We start from the raw sequence: 8,894 nt of genomic DNA, 5'->3' as shown, positions 1-8,894 counted from the left end.
AGTGTTGGGAGGAGGGGACCATGTGGGTGGAGAAGATCAGGGATACCACCATTGCTGAACAAGGTGTTGTCTGTCCACAGTCACACCTTCCTAAAGCCCTCTAATGCTGACTGAACATTCCAGGACTCCTCTACTAGCTTTTCAAAGGCTCCCATCTCTGAAAAGGCATTCCAGATACCCTGAATTCTCTCTGTACACCCCCTGCCCCCCCCCATCCAGGAAAGATATTCAAAATATTTACCAACAGTAATGTCATTGTCACAAGTCCATCGGAATGACACAGTATCAGTCAGTTGAGAAGCTAAGTATAATTAACTATTACATATCTGTGTGAGCAGATGCACATCAGACATCTCTCTACTAATGATCATTCTACAATTCTCTTCAGAGATTTTCTAGAAGCTTCCTTCTTAAGGTGTTATATTCCCTCTTAATTTATTACTTCTTTTATTTCTTTTAACTTATTCCATTTTTTGGTGTACCTTCAAAGCATAAAAATTGCTTTTTTTTTCTGGAATGATGTCTGCTTAATAAATACTTTTCCTGGTTTGATTCACCATCAAAGTCTCTTGAGTAAGTATATTTCCTAAGTGGGATATAAGTGGGGACAGATGCATTTATTAGCAGACTAGAGAGTAATATGGACAAGTAGTATGGTACAAGTGCTTATATCATTCTAAAGTTACATGTTGAAATATAATCCCCAATGTGTTAGTACTAAGAGGTGGAATTATGGAAGGTCACTAAATCGTGATGGTGGAGCCATCATGGAGGGGATTTGTGACCTTATAAAACAGGCCTGAGGGAGTTTGCTTGCTCCTTCTGCCACATAAAGATACATAAAGAGTGCCGTCTATGAGGAACAGGCCTTTGCTAGACACCAAGTGTGCTGGCACTTTGATTTCAGACTTCCCAGCCTCCAAGGCTGTGAGCAATAGATTTCTGTTATCTTAAATGACCCAGTTTAAGATATTTTGTTATAGCAGCTCCAACAGACTAAGACACTAAACATGTCTTTATCCATTTTGGGAATATATTCCTCTGGTTTTTCATATGGTGAAGTCCTTGATGATCAGGACTTTCTTTTCTCTAGGCTACTTGAAACTCTCTATTTGATCTTTCCTTATACTCTATATTAATAAATAGCTTGATTTTTTGTGTTCTGAAAACTGAAGCACAAAGAAGGTAAAAATGTAGAAGATCCAAAGATTTAGAGACCAAGACCAGAGTAATCAATAATCCCCTGGCCAAAACTCAATGGTATGTCCTCCCATCACTGTCTAGAAGTCTAAAATGTTTTTGTTAGGATGCAAATTTATGGTACCAGCTACAGGAATTCCTATTGAACAGATAAAGGAAGAATCAGGGCATTTGTCTATGTGTTTTTTAACACACAGGATATAGTGAGGGTTTGCAAAACATGTATGCTGTTGTGTAATGATAAAATCAGGGCAAAAACATAGCCATGGTCACAAAAATTTATTATTACTTTGTGTTGCGAACATTTTAGATCTTCCTTTTAACTATTTGGAAGTATACAATGAATGGTCACCAAACATTGTTACTCTACCATATGACAGTACTCTACAAATGATTCCACTTATCTCTCTGCATTCTTGTATCTGTTAACTAAGTTCCTCTTATCCCCCCAAAATGCCACCATTGCCCTGCCCTTTCCAATCTCTGGTATCCACCATTACACTCTTCACTCCATGTATTTGAATCTTTTAGGTTCCACTAATGAATGAGAACATATAGTATTTGTCTGTCAGGATCTGGTTTATTATATCTCATATATCATTATTTTCTTCAAGTTCACCCATGTTGCCTCAAGTGATTGGGTTTTGTACTCTTTTACAGCTGAGTAATATTCTATCATGTATATATGCCATATTTTTTAAAAGAGATTTTTGCTATAGGGTTCATGCACTTACCAGAGAGCCAGAGAGAGCCAGAGAGACAGAAAGTGAGAAATCATCCCCTAGGAGGAAGGACATGCCTCAATCCCTTCTCCTCCATTCTCCTCTGGATTTTGGACATACCCTCCCACACACCCAGACTGAGTTTTAAGTCATGGGGTCTGGGACTCAGACTGCAGTTGATCATGTGGGAGTCCAGTATCATAACCATTATGCCATGTGCTGGTCCCAGTGGCACATTTCTTTATCAATTCATTTCTTGGGCTCTTAAGTTGATTCTATGTCTTAGCTATTGTGAACACTGCTTCAAAAAACATTCAACTGCATATGTCTTTTCACTATATTGATTTTATTTTGCTGAGTATACATGCAGTAATGGGATTACTAGATCATGTTTTAGTTCTCTTTTTAGTTTTTTGAATAACAGTCACACTATTTTCCACATTGGCTGTGCTAATTTAGATTCTTGCCAACAATGCTTAAGAGTTTCCCTTTCTCCACAACCATGCCAACAATTATTATTAGTATTATTTTAGAATTATTTAATTTAATTTATCTTTGCTGTTGTTTTTAATTTGACCAGAGACAGAGAGAGAGAGAGAGAGAGAGAGAGAGAGAGAGAGAGAAGAAAAGTAAGAAAGCTAGTTGCTGGGTCTGGACTTGAATCACTGTCAACCATGTGGGAGTCTAGTACCTTAATCACCATGCCACCTGCCAGCTTCAACAGTTGTCATTCTTTGTTTTTCTGATAATAGACATTTTAAACAAGTTAAATGGAGTGGTTTGGGGTTGCATTTCTCTGATTTTGAGCATTTTTTTAATGTTTTTGCTGGCCATTTGTATATCTTCTTTGAAGAACAATCTTTTCTGATTGATCATTTTTTAATTAGATTTTTAAAAAAATTTTGCTGGTGGACCAGCAGATGGTGTAATGGTTATGTCGCTGGACTCCCATTTAGTTGACCGTTGACCGTGGTTCAACTTTTATTTTTCCCTTTGTTGATGTGATGTATCTTGTTTATTGATTTGTGGATGTTGAACTATCCTTGCATTTCAGGGATAAATCTTTTATTGTGGTTTATAAAATTTTCTTTTTTTTTTCTTTTTTTTTAGGTTTTTGTTATACGGTACATGCAGTTGCCAGAGAAATAAAGTGAGAAATCACCCCCCAGAGAGGATGGCCATGCTTCATTCTCTTCTTCTCCATTTTCCCCCAGGGATTTTTCGTATGTGCACAACATGCCTGGCATGATTTTCAAGCCACCAAGTCCAGAACTTGAACTGTTATTAGTCATGTAGGAATCCAGTACCTTAACCACCACACCCTGCTGACCTCATAAACTTAAAAAAAAATTTCTTATTCACATTTAATAGTTGCATATCTCTCTATAGCACACAATATGGTTTTTCAAAGTATACATGCATTAAGCAACCAACAAATCAAGGCTATTATCACATATACAATTTTCAATAGAGGATTTTACATTCTTATGTATGTTAAGTATTTCTTTCCTGAGCTTCTTGCACTCACCCTGTATTCCTCACCCATATAGTCTTTGGTATCTACATTTGCCCTCCTTGCTATTATATCTTTGGATCTTTCAATTCCTGCCATAAGGTACAGACATTTGGTATATATTGAATGGGGACATGCAGTGTTTGTTTTTCATAGTCTGATTTTACTTAGCATCAAATCTTCTATATTTATCCACTTTGTATGAAATGACAGGGTCTCGTTTTTCCTTACACTGAGTATAGTGTAAATATGTAATGGTTTTTCAATATAGTCATCAGTTCTTGGGCACCTAGGTTGATACTGTGTCTTAGTAATTATAAATAATACTACAATAAACATGAATGTGCAAGTATCTTTCTGACTATATTCCTATCCTTTGAGTAAATACTAAGGAATGGGATTACTATATCAAACAATAGCTCTATTTGTAGGTTTTTGGGGAATCTCCATATTGTTTTCCATAAGGGCTGTACTAATTTACTTTCTTACCAGCAGTGCAAAAGAGTTCCCTTTTCAAAAAGCCTTAATAGCACTTGTCATTCTTGGTTTTCTTGATCAAAGCCATTCTTACTAGGGGTAAATAGTATCTCGTTGTAGTTTTTTTTATTAATTTATTTTTCTTTTTTTAACGTTAATAAGCTATACATCATTACAGTATACAAAATGAATTTTTCATCCAAAATACACTGTCTGTTGGCTCAATCAAGCACATTAACATACGTGTTATCAACAAACGATTTTTCATTTCTTATGTCTTGTATATTTTGCGTTTTTTTTTTCCATCCTTGATTCCCTATCCCTAACCCTCTGCCCTGTCCAACCCTCCTCCCATTGTCTCTGGTATTCATGATTGCTTTCTATGCCTATCCCCCCCCATTTAATTGATTTGCTAATGAACTTAATTTGTCTAAATATTTGCAATAGCAAGCACAGCTGGTATATACATACACAAGAACCCATGTCTGACTTTAGGCATAAACCTCAGTGAGTAGAATGAACACATTATAAAGTAGCACCTAGCTGGGTCTATATATCTTACTGTAGTCATCAAATAGATTTTTTTTTCTCCTGAAACTTTTTTTTGATTAATTAATTTACATCCACCCCCTAAGCAGCATCACAGCATACAAAATGTGGTATATATATATATTCCTATGTCTGACCCTCTGCCCTTTCCCACTATCTCTGGTGTCTACAGTTGTCTTCCATTCCTTTTCCCCTCACATTTTATTGATCACAAAATTTCTTAAATAATCTAACTACTTTCAATAGCAAGTTCGGCTGGTAATTTCAAGATAATCAGTTTTGAACTGGTAAGGAATTTGTTTAAAACGTAAAGCCTAGAAACAGGTTAGGATTCTGTTCAAATAGTAGGTACATGAACCTATCAACAGCTCAAGACAGGACAAAAACTCTTAAAATCGGATAACAAAGCCTAGAAGAAAAACAGCAATATTTTAGTCAAAAGTCACAGAATGCTATTTCACTAGTTTAGTCTCATGTACTTAATCTATCTCCTGTTGTGGTTCAATCTTCCTGATAGAATTCTGTGATATAATATTCAACTCCAGACTTGTCCTTATGATTAAATTGGCCATTTTCTTAGTTTTTGAACTCTTATTTCTGTGTGTTTGCATTTAGTTTTTCTGACATAACACTCTCTTGAGAACTTCTTGAAGATCTGGTCTGGTGCTGGTAAATTCTTTCAGGTTTTGTTTATCTGACAATGTTCTTGTCTTTTCTTCCCATATGAAGGATAATCTTGCCCAGTACAGTATTCTTGGTTGAAATTGCTTTTCCCTTAACACTTTGAATGTATTTTTCCATTCTTTTCTCGCTTGCATTGTTTCTGATGAGAGGTCTGCTGTTAGCCTGATGGGATATCCTTTGTAGATAAGTTGTCATTTCTCTCTTGCCAATCTTAGTATCTTGTCTTTGTCTGTGTTTTTGGTCAGTCTGGTTATAATGTGTCTTGGAGAAGATCTTCTTGGGTTGATCCTATTTGGGTCTTTTGTATTTCTTGGGACTAGATCTTTGAGTGCCTCTCTAGGTTTGGAAAGTTTTCTTGCAGGATTTCATAGTAAAGATTATCAATGCCCTTATGAGTCTCTTTACCTTCTGGGAAGCCAATTATCCAGATGTTTGGATATTTGATGGTATCTAGTACTTCTTGTGTATTATTCTCAAAATTTGGGGCAATTTTCTAAGTCTTAGTGGTGAATTTTTCTATTCCAGTAATTTTCTTTTCTATGTCTGAGATTCTATTTTCTTATGATCTAGTCTGCTTTTAATACTCTCAAGGGAGATTTTGACCTTTTGTATTATAGCCTTCATCTCTAACAGTTCCACTTGATTCTTTTGTAAAGTGTGTAATTCCTCTTTTAAAATTTGCAAGAATTTCCTCACCTCCTGGAACTCATTGGCTCTTTTCTCCTTTCTCTTCTGCAGTTCATTATCTCTCTTCTCTTCTATCTGTTAGCTTCACCATAATGAATGTCCTAAATTCTTTATCAGACATTTCCATGATTTCCATTGAACTGTCTGTGGATGAAGAGAAGTTATTCTTTTCCCTTGGAAGAGAGGTATTTTCTTGCTTTCCCATATTTCTTGTGGCCCTATGGTGATTTCTAGTCATCTGATGGATGGTGTGTTTCTTCCCAAACTTGAAATTCAATCTGAGCATCCAGGAGCATGCAGAAAAGGAAATATAGAAACAGAAACAACAGCAACAAGAACAACCAAGAAACAGAGAAAAAGAGAAGAAAACTAAAACAAAAATTATTTTTTAAAAAAGCAAAAATTAGAAAGGAGCAGCTGAAAGCCAAAAAACTGTTTTGGCTTAAAATATTTTAAAAGGAAAAAATTGCAAAAAAAATGAGAAGACAGAGACAGAGGTAGAGAAGACAGAGACAGAGATAGGAGACTTGAAAGTCTTCCTATCACGTGAGTTTGTGGGCTGGAGGCTGAATTATCAGTAGAAAAATCTTCATTTCTCCTATTCCCCTGAAATCACTAGTTCTCAGGAGCCATGATGGTATCTTCTGATCCCAGTGTATTTTCTTTTCATGGAAAAAGGGACCAAAAATTCTGAAATTTATCCTCTCTCTAGTGAGTACACATGCCCTACAGCAAAAAATATCTTCATGGACACCTTGTCCGGCAGAGCACAGTCAGCACAGTGGCAGATTCTCCCCAGTGACCACGCAGAAGGAACTGAGCACCACAGGCAGAGAGAGATTCTGAAAAAGTCTTTTTTCCATATTTTTAAATGACTATGTAGTCATTTACAAGCATGTTGCTTAGTTTTCATACATTTACAGAGTCTCTATAGTTCTTCTCATTGTTGATTCCTAGTTTTATTTCGTTGTAGTTGGAAATGAGTTGAATATGAGTTCTATTTTTAAAAAATGTTTTGAGTCATCTTTCATGTTCTAATAATGATAAACCTTGGGACCACCTCATGTGCTGATGAGAAGAATATGTATTCTATGACTGTTGAGTTGTCTGTTCTGTAAATATCAGGTCTATTTTGCCTATGATGTGGTTTAACTCCAATATTGCTTTGTTAATTTTCTGTCTAGATTTCTCCCCAAGAGTGAGAGTGGGGAGTTGAAACTCTCAGTTATCATTGCATTAAAAGGTATTGCCCCTTTATGCCTAGTAGTATTTACATATATTTAGGTGTTCCAGTCTTATGTGTATATTTACAATTACTTTATTCTGTTGTCAGATTGACAAAGCACTATGTATTGACCTTATATGTGTCTTTTTACCAATATTGACTTGAAGTCTATCTGATATCGGGATAGCTATTCCTGCTTGATTTCTATTCCTATTTTTATAAAATGTCTTTTTCTATTCCTACACTCTCAGTTTACATGTTTTTAGAGATGAGATGAGTTTCTTGCATGCAGTTTAGTGAGGTTAAGTTATTCTTAACCATTCAGTCAGTCTATATCTTTTGATTGAGAAGTTTAACCCTTACATATTCATAGTTATTATCGATATATGTGAACTTCTATTATTTTGTTGGGTATTTTCTAGTTGTTCTGTGTTTCTGTTGTTCCATCCTTCCTTTATTATTGTTATCTTTGTGGTTTGGTAGTTTTTCATAGTAACAAAATTTGGTTTCTTTCTCATTATTTGTGTGATTGCTCTGTAGGTGAATTTTATACCTTCACATGTTTTCATGGTGGTCTTTATTTTATTTTTGCTTCAAGATGTAGGATTTCCTTAAATATTTTTTGAAGAGATGGTGTGGTATTGATGAAATCTCTCAGTTTTCGTTTGTGTGGAAAACATTTTATTTCTCCTTTAATCTTAAAGAACAGCTTTGCTGGGTATAAGATTTTTGGTTGAAAGTTATTTTCTTTAAAAATTCTGCGAATATTTTCCCATTCTCTTCTGGCTGATAAAGTTTCTGCTGAGAAGCACACAGTTAGTCTGATAAGAGTTCCTTTATATATAACTTGATTCATTTCTTTTGCTATCTCTAGGATTTTTTCTTTCCTTTTGACCATTCATAGTTTGACTATAATGTGCCTCAGAGAGAACTGCTTTATGTTGAATCTTTATGGTATCTTCTGATTTCCTGAATCTTGATCTCCATAGTGCTCTGCTTGGAAAGTTTTTGCTTATTATTTTAGAAAATAGGTTTTCCTGTGCATTTACATATCTTCTCCTCTCATTATGCAAATATTTTATCATCCAATGATGTCCCAACTATCACATATTTTCTTCATTTGAAAAATTGCTTTTTTTTTTTTGTCTGAGTGGGTTATTTCAAAAGTTTTTTTCCAAGTTCAGAGATTCTTCTGCTTGATCTTGTTTATGCTTTCAACTAATATATTTTTTAATTTTATGTAGTTGCTTCTTCATCTTCAGGTTTTTTAAAAATTTATTTAATTCCATTTGTTATTATTTTTTAAATTTGACCAGAGACAGAGAGAGAAAAAAAGAGAGAAAGCGAGTCACCAGGTCAAGGACTCAAGATGCAGTCAGTCATATGGGAATCCAGTGCCTTTAACCACCACACCACCAGCTGACCCTGTATCTCCAGGATTTTTATATGGTTGCTTTTAAAGGTTTTGTCTCTTTGTTAAGTTTCTCATTCATATCATGAATTATTTTCCTGATCTTGTTAGGTTATTGATTTGAATTCTGTTGCATTTCACTGAGTTTCCTTAACATCATTATTCTGAATGCTGTATCCATCATTTCCTGGATTTCTTTTTCTTTTTTGTCTGTTAATAGAGAATTATTGTGTTCCTTTGGAGACATATTTCCTTGTTTATTCATATTTCTTCTGTCCCTGAGTTGATTTTTGAGTGTCTGGTGGAACAACAATCTCTTCCTAATTTATTGAGTAGTTTTTGTAAGGAAACTTTTTTTTTCTGTGTCTGAGTTTTTTAGTATTAGCTAGGTTGTATGCTTTCACTTTGCCCTGTCTGGGTTCAGCA

This window comes from Tupaia chinensis, unplaced genomic scaffold, assembly GCF_000334495.1.
Source record: "Tupaia chinensis unplaced genomic scaffold, TupChi_1.0 Scaffold000493_1, whole genome shotgun sequence".
Lineage (NCBI taxonomy): Eukaryota > Metazoa > Chordata > Mammalia > Scandentia > Tupaiidae > Tupaia > Tupaia belangeri.
The sequence above is the reverse complement of the archived record's forward strand: the minus strand, read 5'-3'. Positions refer to the sequence as shown.